The sequence below is a fragment of the Microcebus murinus genome, chromosome 10 (assembly GCF_040939455.1).
Source record: "Microcebus murinus isolate Inina chromosome 10, M.murinus_Inina_mat1.0, whole genome shotgun sequence".
Taxonomy (NCBI): Eukaryota; Metazoa; Chordata; class Mammalia; order Primates; family Cheirogaleidae; genus Microcebus; species Microcebus murinus.
This window is the reverse complement of record NC_134113.1, coordinates 98,495,916-98,511,808: the sequence shown is the minus strand read 5'-3', so window position 1 is coordinate 98,511,808 and position 15,893 is coordinate 98,495,916. Positions and strand designations below refer to the sequence as shown.

General features: G+C 45.0%; 1 pseudogene; it reads left to right on the top strand.

The window, feature by feature from the left end:
* The first annotated feature begins 15,266 nt into the window (after positions 1–15,266).
* On the top strand, positions 15,267–15,893 carry LOC105881432 (pyridoxine-5'-phosphate oxidase pseudogene; annotated as a pseudogene).

The following is a 15,893-nucleotide window of genomic DNA, read 5'->3' as shown; positions in this document are numbered from 1 at the left end:
AGGTGGCAGGGAACATGAGAGTGATGTGAGTGTTAGCTGTACATGCTTAACAAGAGGGTGTTGGAACTGTGCAGTATCTTGGCTACTTTGCTGGATAAAGAAACCTACACAGGTGACAAAAGTGTGTGAAACATTCACGCACACACACATACACATTCAGAAACACACATGCAAACTCTAAACTGTAAAACAAAGAAAAATAAGACCAATGAATTACATCAATGTCAATATTCTGTTTAAGATATTACACTATAGTTGTACAAAACATTATCAAAGGGAGAACTTAGCAAGTGCACAAAATGTATTTTATTTTTTTACAACTGTATGTGAATCTATATTATAATTATCACAATCAGAATTTTTACAGTGTTTTAGATTATGAATTTCATTTACACACATAAATTAGCAGACTGGCAAAATAAGTTTTCAGGATCCTACAAAATAAATGGGATATATTATAATATGCTGCAAGCAAATTCCAATAGCTCAATTAAAGCATAAAATAAACAGATTTTATTTAAGATCTTTGTATGTTTGGATTTAACTATTAATATTTCTATTTAGCTGTATGTATTTTTCTTACATATAATTTGTTTGAATGTTTTGAAAATACAATGAATATACTCATTATCATCACCGCAAATGGAACTATACAGATTAGATAGTTGATAAATCTTGAATACATTATGATTAAAAACATGGCAAATGATATTCATTATAGGTGCCACGAACTTAATGACTTGCATCTTTAATCAAACTATAGATCATTCCATTCTCTGTAGAGAATGAAAAAAATTGTTGTATCTTTAGTTCACCCTTATAATCTAATCTTGAGTGTTCTTTGTCTGAGAAGGAAAATAGGTCTGGAAAACACAAAATCTCTTAGTGTTTGAGTGATGAATGGTAAGTAATTCTGGTGAAGGAAAATTAAGCCTTTTATTTCTACTTTGTACTTGCTTACAATGGCTGGGTCCTGAGATTTTTGTCTTGAACTCATGGACCTCTGAATTTCTGTGGACCTGGATTCAGGCACTTGAGGGGTAGCCTTGGGGCACACTGTACACTTGGAGGAGGGTTTGGTGGTGTGTATGTGGGGGGAAGGCAACAAAGGGGAAGATGCCATCAAGGACGCATTGGCACGGGTGGGGACATGGACATTGTCGGTGGAAAGACTGCTTTGTGCCAGATACTGGCTGAAGCAGGGCTGTGCTCTGGCTCACTCCTGTGTCCACACAGGCAGATGAGATTACGATTGGGTGGTACAGAAGCCCAGGTAGTTGGAGGGCCCAGGTTGCGACTGCAGATTCAAGGTTTCAAGGCAGGGAGTCCTCCAGAGACCTGTGTGGATTTTTGGTGGAAAACTCTAGAAACAAAGGTGCTGGGGATGGGATTCCTGAGGGTGGCATCTTGTCCAGGTCAGGGGGTAGCCGAGTCATTGCCTAGTGCACACGCGCATGAGTAAGCAGGGGGCACTCAAAGAGCAGTCTTGGTGAAATAACGGAAAATACTAATCCTGCAGCTTTCTAATAACAGCTGAAGATCAGTCCTATGAGCTCTTTCTTTCCCTGGCAAGCAGGCACCCTGCAAGGACTCTGTATTCACAAACATCTGAAACAAGCCCAACAGACAAAAAGGAAGTGTAAATCTTTCTCTTTACATTTATCAGCTCACAGCCTTTAGAATATGTTTCTTTAGCCTCAAGGGGTTCCTGAGAAGCCCAGGGATGGACAGCAGGGGAGAAAATGCCAGGCCTCAGATCCTGCCCAAAATCCTATCTTTTTTTTTTTTGTTTTGTTTTGAAACAGAGTCTGGCTCTGTTGCCAGGCTAGAGTGTCATGGCATCAGCCTAGCTCACAGCAACCTCCAACTCCCGGGCTCAAGCGATCCTCCTGCCTCAGCCTCCCGAGTAGCTGGGACTACAGGCATGTGCCACCATGCCTGGCTACACGTGAGCCATGGCCCCAAAATCATATCTTAAGGTCTGGATTGCCAGCAAGATCTTTGACATATGATAGCCACTTCTGTTGTTACCTGTCTGTCCAGAGGAAAAAGGAGCAGATGCAGCATTCACAGTATCCTGTTAATTTGAGTACAGCCATAAATCACCTTCACCTCCCTTTTTACAATTCCTAAATAAAAAACCTAAATACTTGATTCTCTATGACAACACACTGTTTCCGTTGCCTCCCTCGTGTTCAGCCCTTTTCCACTTTGGGAAAGTAAAATAAACTTCTTCCTCAATACATGGGGGCAGCAGTGTGGGAAGCGGGTCTTCCCTCAGAACTCCTTTTCTCTGTGTCCTCAGTCCCTCAGTCCCCCTGATGCAGGGAGGAGACACAGACTCACAGGACAATCTGCAATGTGGCAGCCTGTGTGCAGGCTTCTTGAGACCCCCAGAGACTCCCTCCAGCCCAGGCTTCACAACCCAGCGTGGGTGGGAATAGCAGGTGCCATTTCTCCTCAGCTCTGCCAGGTCACTCACTGGAGACACTCGGCCTAAGGGTCAGAAACCTTAGCACAGCAAACAACGATTTTGGTATCTCTCAGGACATATCGTCAGGAATTTTTACAGCATGAGCATGAAGGTGTTTTTATCCCAGCTTTGTCTGAAAATGAGCAAATGAGCAACATCGGAACATAGTTCATAAGGTCTGATGGGAGTGGAAGGAGGCCTTTAACAGCAATGCCATGATTTATAGGTGACGTTAGGAAACTGCCCTTCAATAACAGGGTGCAAGGTGAGAACTGTGGTAAGGCATAGCTAAAAATAAGGATAATAATTAGTATTGTCTCCCTGTAATTGCCACGCAGCTGGTGGTCATAAAGATTCTTAACTTCTCCCCATAGCTCGGGTCCATAAAGATTCTTAACTTTCTCCATAGAAAACCTCACCTTTTTGATACCTAACAGTACTTTTAAGTATCTTCCTGGCCCTGCATTCCAGTGGATTGACTGGCCCACCCAGACTGCAGCCCATACCAAGAAACTGACTCCACTGTAATTGTGACCCCAGGGACTGAAATAACACAAGATGAGGATTCTGATACTCCTAAAATTTTGCCCTAATTAACAAATCTAATTGCCTAATCCCTTGCCTTCCAAACTATCCCTAAAAACCGTGTCTTCCAAATTCTCCGGGAGGTGGATTTGAGAAATTTCTTCCATCTCCCTTGCTTAGTACTATACAGAATAAAGAATCTTTCTTGGCCGTAAAACCTGCTGACTCAGTGTATTGGCTTCCTCTTGGGCAGCAGGCAAATGAACCTGATTGGGTGGCAATAGATACACAAAGGAAGTTAGGATCCATTTTAAGTAATAAACCAGCTTATGTCTGTATTAAGAGATCAGATTCTGGGTTTTTTTTGTTTGGTTTTTTTTTTAGACAGTTTTGCTCTGCTGCCTGGGCTAGAGTGCTGTGGCGTCAGCCTAGCTCACAGCAACCTCAAACTCCTGGGCTCAAGCCATCCTCCTGCCTCAACCTCCCAAGTAAATGGGACTACAGGCACGCGCCACCAGGCCCAGCTAATTTTTTTTTTCTATTTTTAGTTGCCTGGCTAATTGGCTTTCTATTTTTAGTAGAGATGGATCTGGTTCTTGCTGAGTGAGGCTGGTCTTGAACTCCTGAACTCAAGCAATCCTCCTTGCCTCAGCCTCCCAGAGTGCTAGGATTACAGGAGTGACCATTATGCCCGGCCTCAGATTCTGTTTTTGTTACTTAGTATGTGTTTTCCATGAATTGTGGTACCACATATCCACACCGCTTTAGGTACTTATATTTTCCCCCTTCTTTAAAGTGCATTGCTTAAGGAATATAGAAAAAATCCTATTTTAAAATATACTTTGAGAGCATTGAATCTTTCAAAATGTTATCTATGCTGTTTTATACTCAACATATAACTGATTCCTAATGTTTATGTTATAAACAATTTTTTTCTTTTTGGCTGTGTTCCAAAATTTTTTATCTAAAGGATTTTTAGAAATGTTTAGTTCAAATGAGTGCCCACAATATGGCAAACATATGGGAGATTTCTCATGAGAAGAAAATCATAGAACTTATAAATTTTGAGGAACATCTCACAGCTATAATTAGGTAGGATTGACATGGAGGCAGGCATCTTATTGAAGCAGAAACAAAAGAAATCGACGAGCAGAATTCGATTGTTGTTTGCTCCAGGAACATTAGAGAGGAGAGGAAGGAGCTGAATTTGGAAGCTCAATGACGAGTGTGGTTAAGGACTATAAGTTTAAGTGGTCCCAAGAAGGTCTCACTGAGCATTAGGAGTTTTACTAATCACCTGATGGAGAGCAACTGAATAGTTATGCAGAGATAAGGTATAAATTTAATTTCTTCTAGGATTAAAATATTGACTGTCCTACTAAATGTACTACTAGTTCCAATGATTCCAAATAATTGGTATATTCTTATTACTATTATCTCAGCTATTCTATATGAAACATTTTAACCACCAAAACAGGATGTTACTTCTCTCTTTTAAACTACCCTCAACAATGAAATAGATCGCCTGTTATTATTCCTGTTTCACCAGTGAGAGCACTGAGCCCCAGAGAGCCTGTGTAAATTGTCACGGTAACTCTGTGAGGATGAGTTTCAGGCCCTAGCTCAGTCCTGCTTTTCACCCTGTTCAATGTCCCATCTATCTTTTTTTTTTTTCATTTATTCGCTCATCTTTTATTTTAGAAGTATTTATCAACCTCTTTGTATGTGCCAGGAACTGTGCCCCAGCCACAGTTGGGAGTAAGACCAACTGGGATCCTGGGGGCCTTGTAGTCTCATGGGAGAGGCTGAGATGAATCAAATAATCACAGAAATAAATGTAAAAGGGCAGTGTTAGGGAGGAATGCCCAGTAGGTACTCACAGCATGCGTGGAGAAAGATTTCTCACAAAGAGATTAGGATACATAAAAGCAAAAAAATTTTTTTGAGACAGAGTCTCGCTTTGTTGCCCAGGCTAGAGTGAGTGCCGTGGCATCAGCCTAGCTCATAGCAACCTCAGACTCCTGGGCTCAAGCAATCCTCCTGCCTCAGCTTCCCAAGTAGCTGGAACTATAGGCATGCGCCACCATGCCCAGCTAATTTTTTCTATATATTTTTCGTTGGCCAATTAATTTCTTTCTATTTTTAGTAGATACGGGGTCTCAATCTTGCTCAGGCTGGTTTCAAGCTCCTGACCTTGAGTGAGCCTCCCGCCTCGGCCTCCCAGAGTGCTAGGATTGCAGGTGTGAACCACCGCACCCAGCCTATAAAAGTAAAATTTATTTTATCTTCTTAGAGAAGAAAGAATGAAAGAGAGATGAGGCAGGGTGGGTGGAGGAGAGTAAGGAGATGGTGTGGCATCCCAAAGAAAGTGACGGGTGGCTTGCTGATTTTAAGGGAGATGAAGAGAGACAAAACAGTGATGGCTTCCAGTTGATAACAAAAACAGCAGCAAGATGTCAAAGTCCAAGACTGAGTTTCCTGCCTTTTGTTGGAGAAGGGATTATCACAGGAACTGTGACTCTGTCCTGGAGACATGCTCTCTGTCCTCAAGATATGGTTGAGGCTGTAGCTCTTCTGCTGTTTACCTGGGAACTCGGTAAAAGCAGATTGTTAAAAAGAATTTTGAAAGAGAGATTTACATCTCTTTTCTGTCCATTCAGCTTGCTTCAGAAGTTGTGCAAAACAGAGCTCATGCAGGGTACCTGTTGGTGAAAGAACTCCTGGGATTGACCTTTAACGGTCACTGGGGAAGTTGTGAGCTTAGGTATTTTCCGGTTATTTTGCAAGGCCGCCCCCTTCAGGCAGCAGCTGTGAAGGAGAGTGAAATGCAGCGCGTGCCCCAACGCATCCATCCACAGAACTGATCCATAGCCCAGCTTCTCTTCCCGCCAAGTTTTAGAATTTAGGGCCTTGTGGGAGAAGCCAGGCAAGCTGGGCCTGTGTTTCCCCATCTGAAAAAACATATATAATATTTTCTATTTCATAAGTATGTTGTGAAGATTAAATGAGTTCATAAATTAGGGAGAGCAGTGCCTGGCACAATTTAAGTGATCATTCATTCGCATTATTTTATTTATTTATTTTTTTTTGAGACAGAGTCTCGCTTTGTTGCCCAGGCTAGAGTGAGTGCCGTGGTGTCAGCCTAGCTCACAGCAACCTCAAACTCCTGGGCTCAAGCAATCCTCCTGCCTCAGCCTCCCGAGTAGCTGGGACTACAGGCATTCGCCACCATGCCCGGCTAATTTTTTGTATATATATATATTAGTTGGCCAATTAATTTCTTTCTATTTATAGTAGAGACGGGGTCTCGCTCTTGCTCAGGCTGGTTTCGAACTCCTGACCTCGAGCAATCGGCCCGCCTCGGCCTCCCAGAGAGCTAGGATTACAGGCGTGAGCCACCGAGCCCGGCCTCGCATTATTTTTTTATTATCCCCTCTTCTAAGCCTCAATCCTCTTTAAAATGGAGGAATAAACCAGGCCTTCTTCAGAGGGCGACAGTGAAGAGTAAACAAGTCATTATTGCGTTAACAGTCACAGCTAGCATTTCTCCAGCACCTCCTCTGCATCAGGCACTGTCTAACCTTTGCAACAATTCTGGAAGGGAGCTACTACTTTTACGCTCATTTTACAGATGTTGAAACTGAGGTATAAAGAGGTGCAACGACTTGCTCAAGAGCCCAAGGCCAGTTAGGATTTGGAGCAGTTGGAGGTTAATGATGAGGGAGGTCCCAGGTTGGGCCATGAGGACATCTGGGTGGGAATGACCCTGCCCTTCATGCCCCTTCCCCAAGGAAGCTGGATGCCTTCATCCATTATGCAGCCATGCTCAGCTACATGGCCCACAAGCATGAGGACTGCGAGCTCATCACCATCAGCTCTGGCAAGGCCTTTACCGCAAGACGCTGTAGTGTCACCCTGCACAAGGGCTCCAGCTGGGAGCGGCCCATCGCCCTGGAGCTGCTGCAGTCCTGGGGGCCGGTGTGGCTGTGCACAGGGATTTCTACTCAGGAGGGGGAGGTTAAGACGCCTGGGTCCTGGGGAAGGAGGGGTGGAGACCCAGACACCGGGGTCTGAGGGAGGACGGGGTGTGGGCCTACACTGCCACATCAGAAGGGAGGAAGGGTACTCATAGCAGGTGACCTCTGATCCCCTCCCGCTGATGAGATAGGCTGGAGCGCCTGTGGCTCTCCAGGATCTGCCACAGTGACAAAATCGAGGTGATGAGCAGCAGCAAGCTGGACATGAACAACATGGCAGGGGTCTTCCACATGCTCCTGGTGGTCATGGGTCTCTCCCTGCCGGTCTTCACCGGGGAGCACCTGGTGTGCTGGCGCCTGCGGCACTGCCTGGGCCACACATAGATGGACTTCCTGCTGGCCTTCTCCAGGGCATGAGGGAGAGGGAGGCAGGAGAAGAGATGGGGGAGACACAGGTAAAGACTGGCAGACAGGGAGATATAGGCAGAGACGGGGCGAGAGGGGGAGACAGCAGGGAGACGCAGCATAGACGGGGGAGATACAAGGATAGAAATGCAAGGGAGGCGCGGGAGAGGAAGGAGGAATCAAGGGAAAGCAGGCGTCCGGGCATCGCTCGCTGACCCTGCCCTGTCCCCCGGCCAGCAGGGCATGCACAGCTGCTGCCGCTGCAGCCAAGATCCTGCCACCGCCACAGCCTCTGCCCAGCCCCGCGTACCCCACGGCAGGCCGGCCCCCGCTGTGCCACCGGCTGCGCGTCCCCAGCAGAAGCCGCGGCCCTCCGGCTTAGATCGTGGGCGACAAGGAGCCGTCCGCGGCCCTCGGCTGCCTGGCCTTCGAGCACTAGCGCCCGGCCGCGCTCGAGGGCCATTCCTCGAGGGGCCGCGGCCGCAGACCGGTGTCGCGCCGCCCCCTTGCCCTGAGCTCCACCAAGAGCCATTGCCGCTGGACTACGTCGCTGGGCAGCCTGGAGCCTGGTTCTCCGACTTCCCCTACCGCTAGGCCGAGCTCCTCGGTCCCAACTGGTCGGCAGACAAGCTCGGGTGGGCGCGCCGGCCGCGGGGACCTCCAGCCTCCCGCAGCGTATTCCGGCCTCCCGGCCCTCCCACCCACCGCCGCTGCCTCGCCTGCGCCGGGCGCCCTTCCGCGCCCGCCCGCTTCGCGCTCGCCCGAGGACCCGCGCCACCGCGCGCAGACTCCCGGCCCCCGCCACGCTCGCGCCCGCACCGCGGCCCGCGGGAGACGCCGGCGCGGGGACCTGGGCACGTAGGGGCTGGGCGCCCTCTCCAGCCTCAAGCCTGAGGGAGGACGAGGCCCTGGGGGCCCCACCAACCCTTTGGTCAGAGCGTGCCACCGTACGAGGGGACACGCGGAGAGGACAAGACCCGTGTGGGTTGGGAAGTGTTAACCAGAAAAAAGCCAAACTCTGTAAAATACTTTTAAAGAGATTTACTCTAGCTAAATTTGAGGCATGACTCGGAGCAACGCCCAAGAGGCCTTGAGCAGGTGGACTCGCTGTGGCTGGGTTACAGTTTGGTTTTATACATTTCAGGGAGACAGAGGTTACAGGTAAAGTCATAAAGCAATACATGGGAGGCACACATTGGTTTGGCCGGAAAAGGTGGGACATCTCAAGCAGGGGCGTACAGGTTATAGGTGGGTTTAAAGATTCTTTGGTTTGTAATTTAGTTAAAGACATGAAGGTTTTATCTAAAGGCTTGGAAAGTTTTTAAGGTAAGGAGCTGTTTATCATAGATAAGTCACTGGACATGGATTTGTTGTGTAAATTGAGGACCAGCAGGTTTGTCTTGCATAGCCTTAGGCCTGTTAATGGGTTACAAAGGATGTCCCAAAGAAGAGAGGGGGGAATGATGAGGCATGTCTGACCTCCTGGTCGGCAATTTAGTTTTAGGATATTCCTTTGGCCATGAGGGGCTCCATTCAGTCAGCCCTAGGGAGAGGTGAGACTTAAGATTTTATTTTAGTTCACAATTACCCCGCTTTTGGCCAAGATCTGTCAGAGGCAACACCTGTGGCCAAACTCTTATTTTGTCTCATCTGTTGCCAGGGTAGTATGGCTACCTGCCCTGGGTCCATCCAGGCCCTCGGTGGGACCCTTGTGGCCAAGAGGACTGAAAAGCTGAAAGGGGGCTTGCAGTCAATTAAATATTTTAGGTCAAACAGGACTGGAGGTTGACAGGCACTCATCAAAATCTTAAAATCTTCTAGGTGATATAGGAGTAAAATCCAAAATGTCAAAGGCAAGGCTATAAACCTTATATATTCTTGGGTTTAGTGATAGACTTGTAGCAAATATAAGCATCATTAATATTTAAGCTAAGGAAATTTAGAGACTTTTATTGTGTCACAATATTTTGGTCTCTTTAGTAAGTTATACTAAAGTGGCTGATAAATTACTCATTATATCTCCTTTTGTATAAATCCATAACTGAGAAAAGTTATACTCAGGAAATTCTAAGTCTATAGGAAGAAGGAAAAAAATTTTTATGATTGGGATGCATATCTGCAGCATGTGGCCCGAAAAAACAAAGCTTATTCAGTTAGTATTCCTATGGGTTTCTGTGTGCCCCTCCTTGATCTGGAGAGTGTAAACTAATTCCATTGGCCCTTACAGTCTCACATGCTCCCTCTTCCACAATAGTCCCTGGGCCTAGAAGGAGGATATTTGGACAGGGCTTTGGCCGATTCCATGGTTCTAGGTCCCAGAGATCAGGTAAACTTGGTATTTACTTAAAATTTGTCAAGACTCTGGAAAACAAAATAAAAGAATTACTAATGTTTTAAATAAAGAGTCTTTTATGAAAATTTAATTCTGTCTCATGACGTTGAGTTAGCTATACTCATGGTCATATCAGTTTTCTAATTAAAGTCCTGGAAGTTTGTTTTGTTTTAGTCCAGTGGTATATGATCTCCAAAGCTATCAGAAACCAGTATTAAAGTGGATTTGTCAGTCCTTTCTATGACTTTATTTGAAGAAGCCAACTTTGGACTTAGCCAGAAAGAACCACTTTCTGAGATGAATCAAAGTAAAATAATTTTCTAAAATTATTAAAATAATTAATTTAATTAATTTAAATTTTAATTATAAAATTAAAATTTGGATTAGCCATGGTTAGAAACAATTGACAAACCAAATTGGTTACTTTTGTGGCATATAGCAATGTACATAATAACCATAATTATTACTGATAACACATACCAAGACATGTCAATATTTTATAATACTGGAACATATATTAATAACATATTGTATAAGTATAGTCCAAGGAAAGTTAAATGCCATTTCATGTTTGACAAATGTTCCCTGGATGGTTTTTTTTTTTTTTTTGAGACAGAGTCTCACTTTGTTGCCCAGGGTAGAGTGAGTGCCATGGCATCAGCCTAGCTCACAGCAACCTCAAACTCCTGGACTCAAGCAATCCTCCTGCCTCAGCCTCCCGAGTAGCTGGGACTACAGGCATGCGCCACCATGCCCGGCTAATTTTTTCTATATATATTAGTTGGCCAATTAATTTCTTTCTATTTATAGTAGAGATGGGGTCTCGCTCTTGCTCAGGCTGGTTTTGAACTCCTGACCTCGAGCAATTCACCCGCCTCGGCCTCCCAGAGTGCTAGGATTACAGGCGTGAGCCACCGTGCCCGGCCCCCTGGATGGTTTTGACACACCAAATAAATCTAATGTTTGTCTTAGACTTTCAGTGACCCTAATATATAAAGAGCTAGTTTAAGGTCAAAAGGCTGGATTTAGAATTTAAGTTTTGGAAAGTTTGCCAGATATCAAAGGCTTAAAACATTTGTTCAAATATAATGACAAACCACTATAAAATAAGGATCACTTATTTAACCAAGAGAGATAGTCATCATAAGATTCTAAAGGTGATAAAAGATTCTAAAGGTGATTACATGGGTGTAAACCTTAACCCTTTTAAAGTTTAGTTCTTTTAGCTAGTCAAAACCTAATAAAGAGTACAGGGATTATCTGATAAAACATAAAATCTTTGCTTCTTTTAGGTCAGTTGCCAAAATTAAAGAAAAACCTTCTGTAATGTGATATATTTTAAAAGGAAACATATTATCGTTACGGTCCAGAGTGTGATAAAAAGACCACCTTAGAGACCAAAACTGAGCCAAATTGTTAGCCTTATTAGCTGGCTAGCGACTACCCCCTGCACCTGCTATGAGGCAGCTTTTACAGGGAGCAGCCCCAAGCCTGGTGAAGTCAGTTCTTTTTAAAGGCAAAAATCACACTCTAAAAACTCTAATTACACAAGCACAGTTACAAAAGCAAAAGAAAGCATTAATCCACGGTACATTCTTATCTTGTTTCAGCACAATCGGGGAGGGGTTGGAGTCTTGGGGTGGGTTTTGTAGGAGTTACTGGCTACAGTTAAGATTTAACTATGAAGCAGTATGACTACAGACAACATTAATCTTAGTTAAAATACATTCTGCGTTCTATGATCTAAGCCAGAGTGCATTCCACTGGGTACACGAAGCATGTCAGGCACCTCAGGGACCCAGGGCATTTGGACCCTGGACTAGCAGCTATATCTTATGGGCAGTTGTGTGCCATGCACCACCGCCCTTCCTCTTATTTTCTAAACTTAATCATACTAGCAGAAGCGAGATGGCAGGTCCAGAGTCAGATAAGGGTCAGCTGAAAATTTTCCACTCTCCTAAGCAAGCAAGAATAATACAGAAGCTGATGGCTGGTTATTGGCTGCCCGTGGTCCCCAGGCCCTCACAGTTGTACAATCAAAATGAGTATATCAGGTCATTTAATATCTACAGAAATCTTTGTTTTAGCAAAAAAAATATTTTTTTAAATTATAGCCAACTGGACCACATACAAAATTCCTTAATAAATCCCCTTAACTTTATCCCTACCTGTGCATACCATACATGATCTACAAAACATGCCTAAAAACTTTCTGTTTTGTCCTAACATTCCCTTTCCCTAAATAAGCAGTCATTTTAGGATAAAAAAGTCCATGCAAGATCCTTTCTTTACATTATTCTTTCTATTTAACCCTTCTTACCAAAAAATATATTTTTATAATCATTGCCTTTGTACATCTTTCCCTTACTCGGAAGTGGAATTTTATTTTTATTTTCTTTCTAAATTTATTTATTTATTTTTTTCAGGCCAGTGACAAAAGTGTACTAAATTTATTTTTATTCAACCTTTAAATAACCTCTGAATTAGACAAATTGTATAAATTTTAATAAGAACACATTCTGTTTCTTTTATGATTTTTCATAGTAAAAACATATCTTATTCTTTGGTACACCTTATATATAGAAATACATGCATTGACTAGAATTCTTATTTTTAGTAACTTTAAAGTTTAGTGAAAGCTTAAAGAGCAGGAAGTCATGAATTGTTTATCACAAGACACTTGTCATCAAGCAAGATTGCAGGTTACTAGAAAATTATACCCAAACTGATAATTAAAATATTTTTTAAAAATGCAAAAATCCTATTCTTTGAGAGAGGAGACTCAGTTTCTCAAATAAGTATAATACGTAATAGACAGACTGAAGTACAAGTTAATAAGGAGGCTGAATCTGTGTCTTTATTTCCTTCCCTTCCTTTTTGCCGTTTATTAAAAGGTGAATAAAAAATCTTTCGTTGGCCAGGCGTGGAGGCTCACGCCTGTAATCCTACCTCTCTGGGAGGCTGAGGCAGGAGAATCCTTTGAGCTCAAGAGTTCCAAACCAGCCTGAGCAAGAGCAAGACTCTGTCTCTACTAAAAATAGAAAGATATAGGCTGGTCCGAAGGTAGTGAGTTATCTCACGTGATTGTTCACAGTCAGTTACAGATTGAACTCCTTGTTCTACTACTTTCCCCCCTCCTCACTACTGCACTTGACTAGTCTTAAAAAAAAAAAAAAAATAGAAAGATATTACTTGGACAGCTAAAAATATATAGAAAAAATTAGCCGGGCATGGTGGCGCATGCCTGTAGTCCCAGCTACTTGGGAGGCTGAGGCAGGAGGATTGCTTGAGCCCAGGAGTTTGAGGTTGCTGTGAGCTAGGCTGATGCCACAGCACTCTAGCCAAGGCAACAGAGTGAGATTCTGTCAAAAAAAAAAAAAAAAAAAAGAAGCAATTGAACTGTAACATAGGGTTTGGTGTCGTGGATCATAGTGTGCTGCTTGTGGGTGGGGGCTCCTCAGTGTTTCCCCTGTGAGTCGGTCCCACCCTCTTACTGTCAGAGCGTTCCACCAAAACCCGCCTAAATTGAGCAGCCACTAATACTCACAGCTGATGAGGTGATTTGGGGACATACTTCTGATTGGCTGACTACTATGTAAATGAGGTGACTTTTGTGAAAACTTGCCATTGGCTAACTGTAACCCCCAAAAAGGTATAGAACTAAAAGAAAATGAAAAAGGGGTGCTCAGAGTTTGGAGGCAGATATGACTCTCTGTGCCCGCTGGCGAAATAAGGCTGACTCTCCAACTCTCCGCGCGCCACTCGGGTTTTTCTTCAGCCAAGAGCTGTTCGCACCCGCGAGAACATTATGTCTCAGTTTCTCTCTTGGGGGTCTAGTGCCTCCAAGAAGGCTCAAAACACGGAGTGATCAGCCCTTATATGCATTTCCTGGACAAGCCTTCTTTTAATTAATTTGTTGGGGGGGTTCCCTATAGGGCCACTCGTGCCTCGGGGAATCGCCCTAGGCAATTCCCACTCAGGACCCCGGTCACCCAGGGCTGCCACAGCTGGGAGGAGATTAAGATGCCCCTTCTTTTCAGAGCTGAGGAATTCAGTCTCTCCAGTAATCCTAGCACTCTGGGAGGGCGAGGCAGGCGGATTGCTAGAGGTCAGGAGTTCGAAACCAGCCTGAGCAAGAGCAAGACCCCGTCTCTACTATAAATAGAAAGAAATTAATTGGCCAACTAATATATATAAAAAGTTAGCTGGGCATGGTGGCGCATGCCTGTAGTCCCAGCTACTCAGGAGGCTGAGACAGGATTGCTTGAGCCCAGGAGTTTGAGGTTGCTGTGAGCTAAGCTGATGCCCCAGCACTCACTGTAGCCTGGGTAACAAAGCGAGACACTGTCTCAAAAAAAAAAAAAAGAGAGACAGTTCAGTTTCCTCTTTCAGAAATGCACAGAAAAGCCAACTGAAATTAATTTTAGAATAAAAGGACAATGGAGAAGACCCTTTAGAATGCACATCCAAGTCTAAATTAGAAGCCCAGATAACAATTCCTAGGAAAAGCACCAGCTCAGAGTACCAAGACCATCGACCAAAAGCAGGAGGTCCAGAGCTCAGGAGGACTTAACAGTTCTGCCAGAGGAGAAGCTCAGAGTTAGAGAGCCCAAAAGGGCCATGCCAGTACCTGGTGCCAAGTTCGGGCTACTCCTTTGTTGGTCCTGACTCTTCTCTGAGCCCCACATATGGGGGCCAATCTTGTCAACGGGAAAAAAAGCCAAACTCTGTAAAATAATTTAAAAGAGATTTACTCTGAGCCAAATTTGAGGACCATGACACAGAGCCACACCCAAGAAACCTTGAGCAAGTGGACTCACTATGGTTGGGTTACAGTTTGGTTTTATACATTTCAGGGTTACAGGTAAAGTCATAAATTAATACATGGGAGGCATACATTGGTTTCGCTGGAAAAGGTGGGCCATCTTGAGGGTGGGAGGTTATAGGTTATCAAGGTAGGTATGAAGATTCTTTGGCTTGTAATTGGTTAAAGACGTGAAGCTTTGTCTAATGGCTTGGAATGTTTTAACATAGGAGCTGCTTATAAGAGATAAGCCATTGGACATAGATTTGTTGTGTAAATTGAGGACCAGCAGGTTTGTCTTGCATAGCCTTAGGCCTGTTACTGGGTTACAAAGGATGTCCCCAAGAAGAGTGGGGGGCAAGATAAGGCATGTCTGACCTCCTTCCTCCTGGCAGGCAATTTAGTTTTAGGATATTCCTTTGGCCATGAGGGGGTCCATTTAGTCAGCCAGTGGAGGGGTGAGCCTTAAGATTTTATTTTAGTTCACACCAGCCAGGAGCATAGATTCAAGTTGCCCTAAATATACACTCTGGAGTGGCCAGGCTACCTCCACCACCTGTGGGGTCGCGGTGCTGCCATGGACCTGGGACCCATGTGCAAGAGTTACCGCGGGGACCGAGAGGCATTCGAGGAAGCTCATCTGACTTCCCTGGACCCAATGAGGCAGTTTGCTGTCTGGTTCAGGAGTCTGTTCAGAAGCAGGAGTCTGTTCAGTGTCCTGACATAGGGGAAGCCAACATCATGTGTCTGGCTCCCTGTACCAGGGAGGGAAAACCCTCTGCCCGCATGTTGCCGCTGAAGGGCTTTGGCAAGGATGGGTTCTGCTTCTTCACTAACTTCGAGAGTTGAAAAGGAAAAGAGCTGGACTCTAATCCCTTTGCTTCTCTTGTCTTCTACTGGGAGCCCCTTAACCGTCAGGTGCGTGTGGAAGGCCCTGTGAAGAAGCTGCCTGAGGAGGAGGCTGAGTGCTACTTCCCCTCTCGCCCCAAGAGCAGCCAGATTGGGGCTGCGGTCAGTCACCAGAGTTCTGTGATCCCTGATCGGGAGTGTCTGAGAAACAAAAACGAGGAACTGGGGCAGCTCTACCAAGACCAAGAAGTGCCTAAGCCAAAATACTGGGGTGGCTACATCCTGCACCCACAGGGGATGGAGTTCTGGCAAGGCCAAACCAACCGCCTGCATGACCGCATCGTCCTTCGGGGAGGCCTCTCAGTAGGAGATTGCCCTCTGGGGCCCATGACCCACCGCGGGGAGGAAGACTGGCTCTATGAGAGACTGGCCCCTTGACTCTGGATCTGCCGCGGTGGAGCTGGGGCCAGGTGCTGAGAGAGGGTATGAGATTGGGAGCCAGGCCCTTCTAAACTCAACCCATTTCCC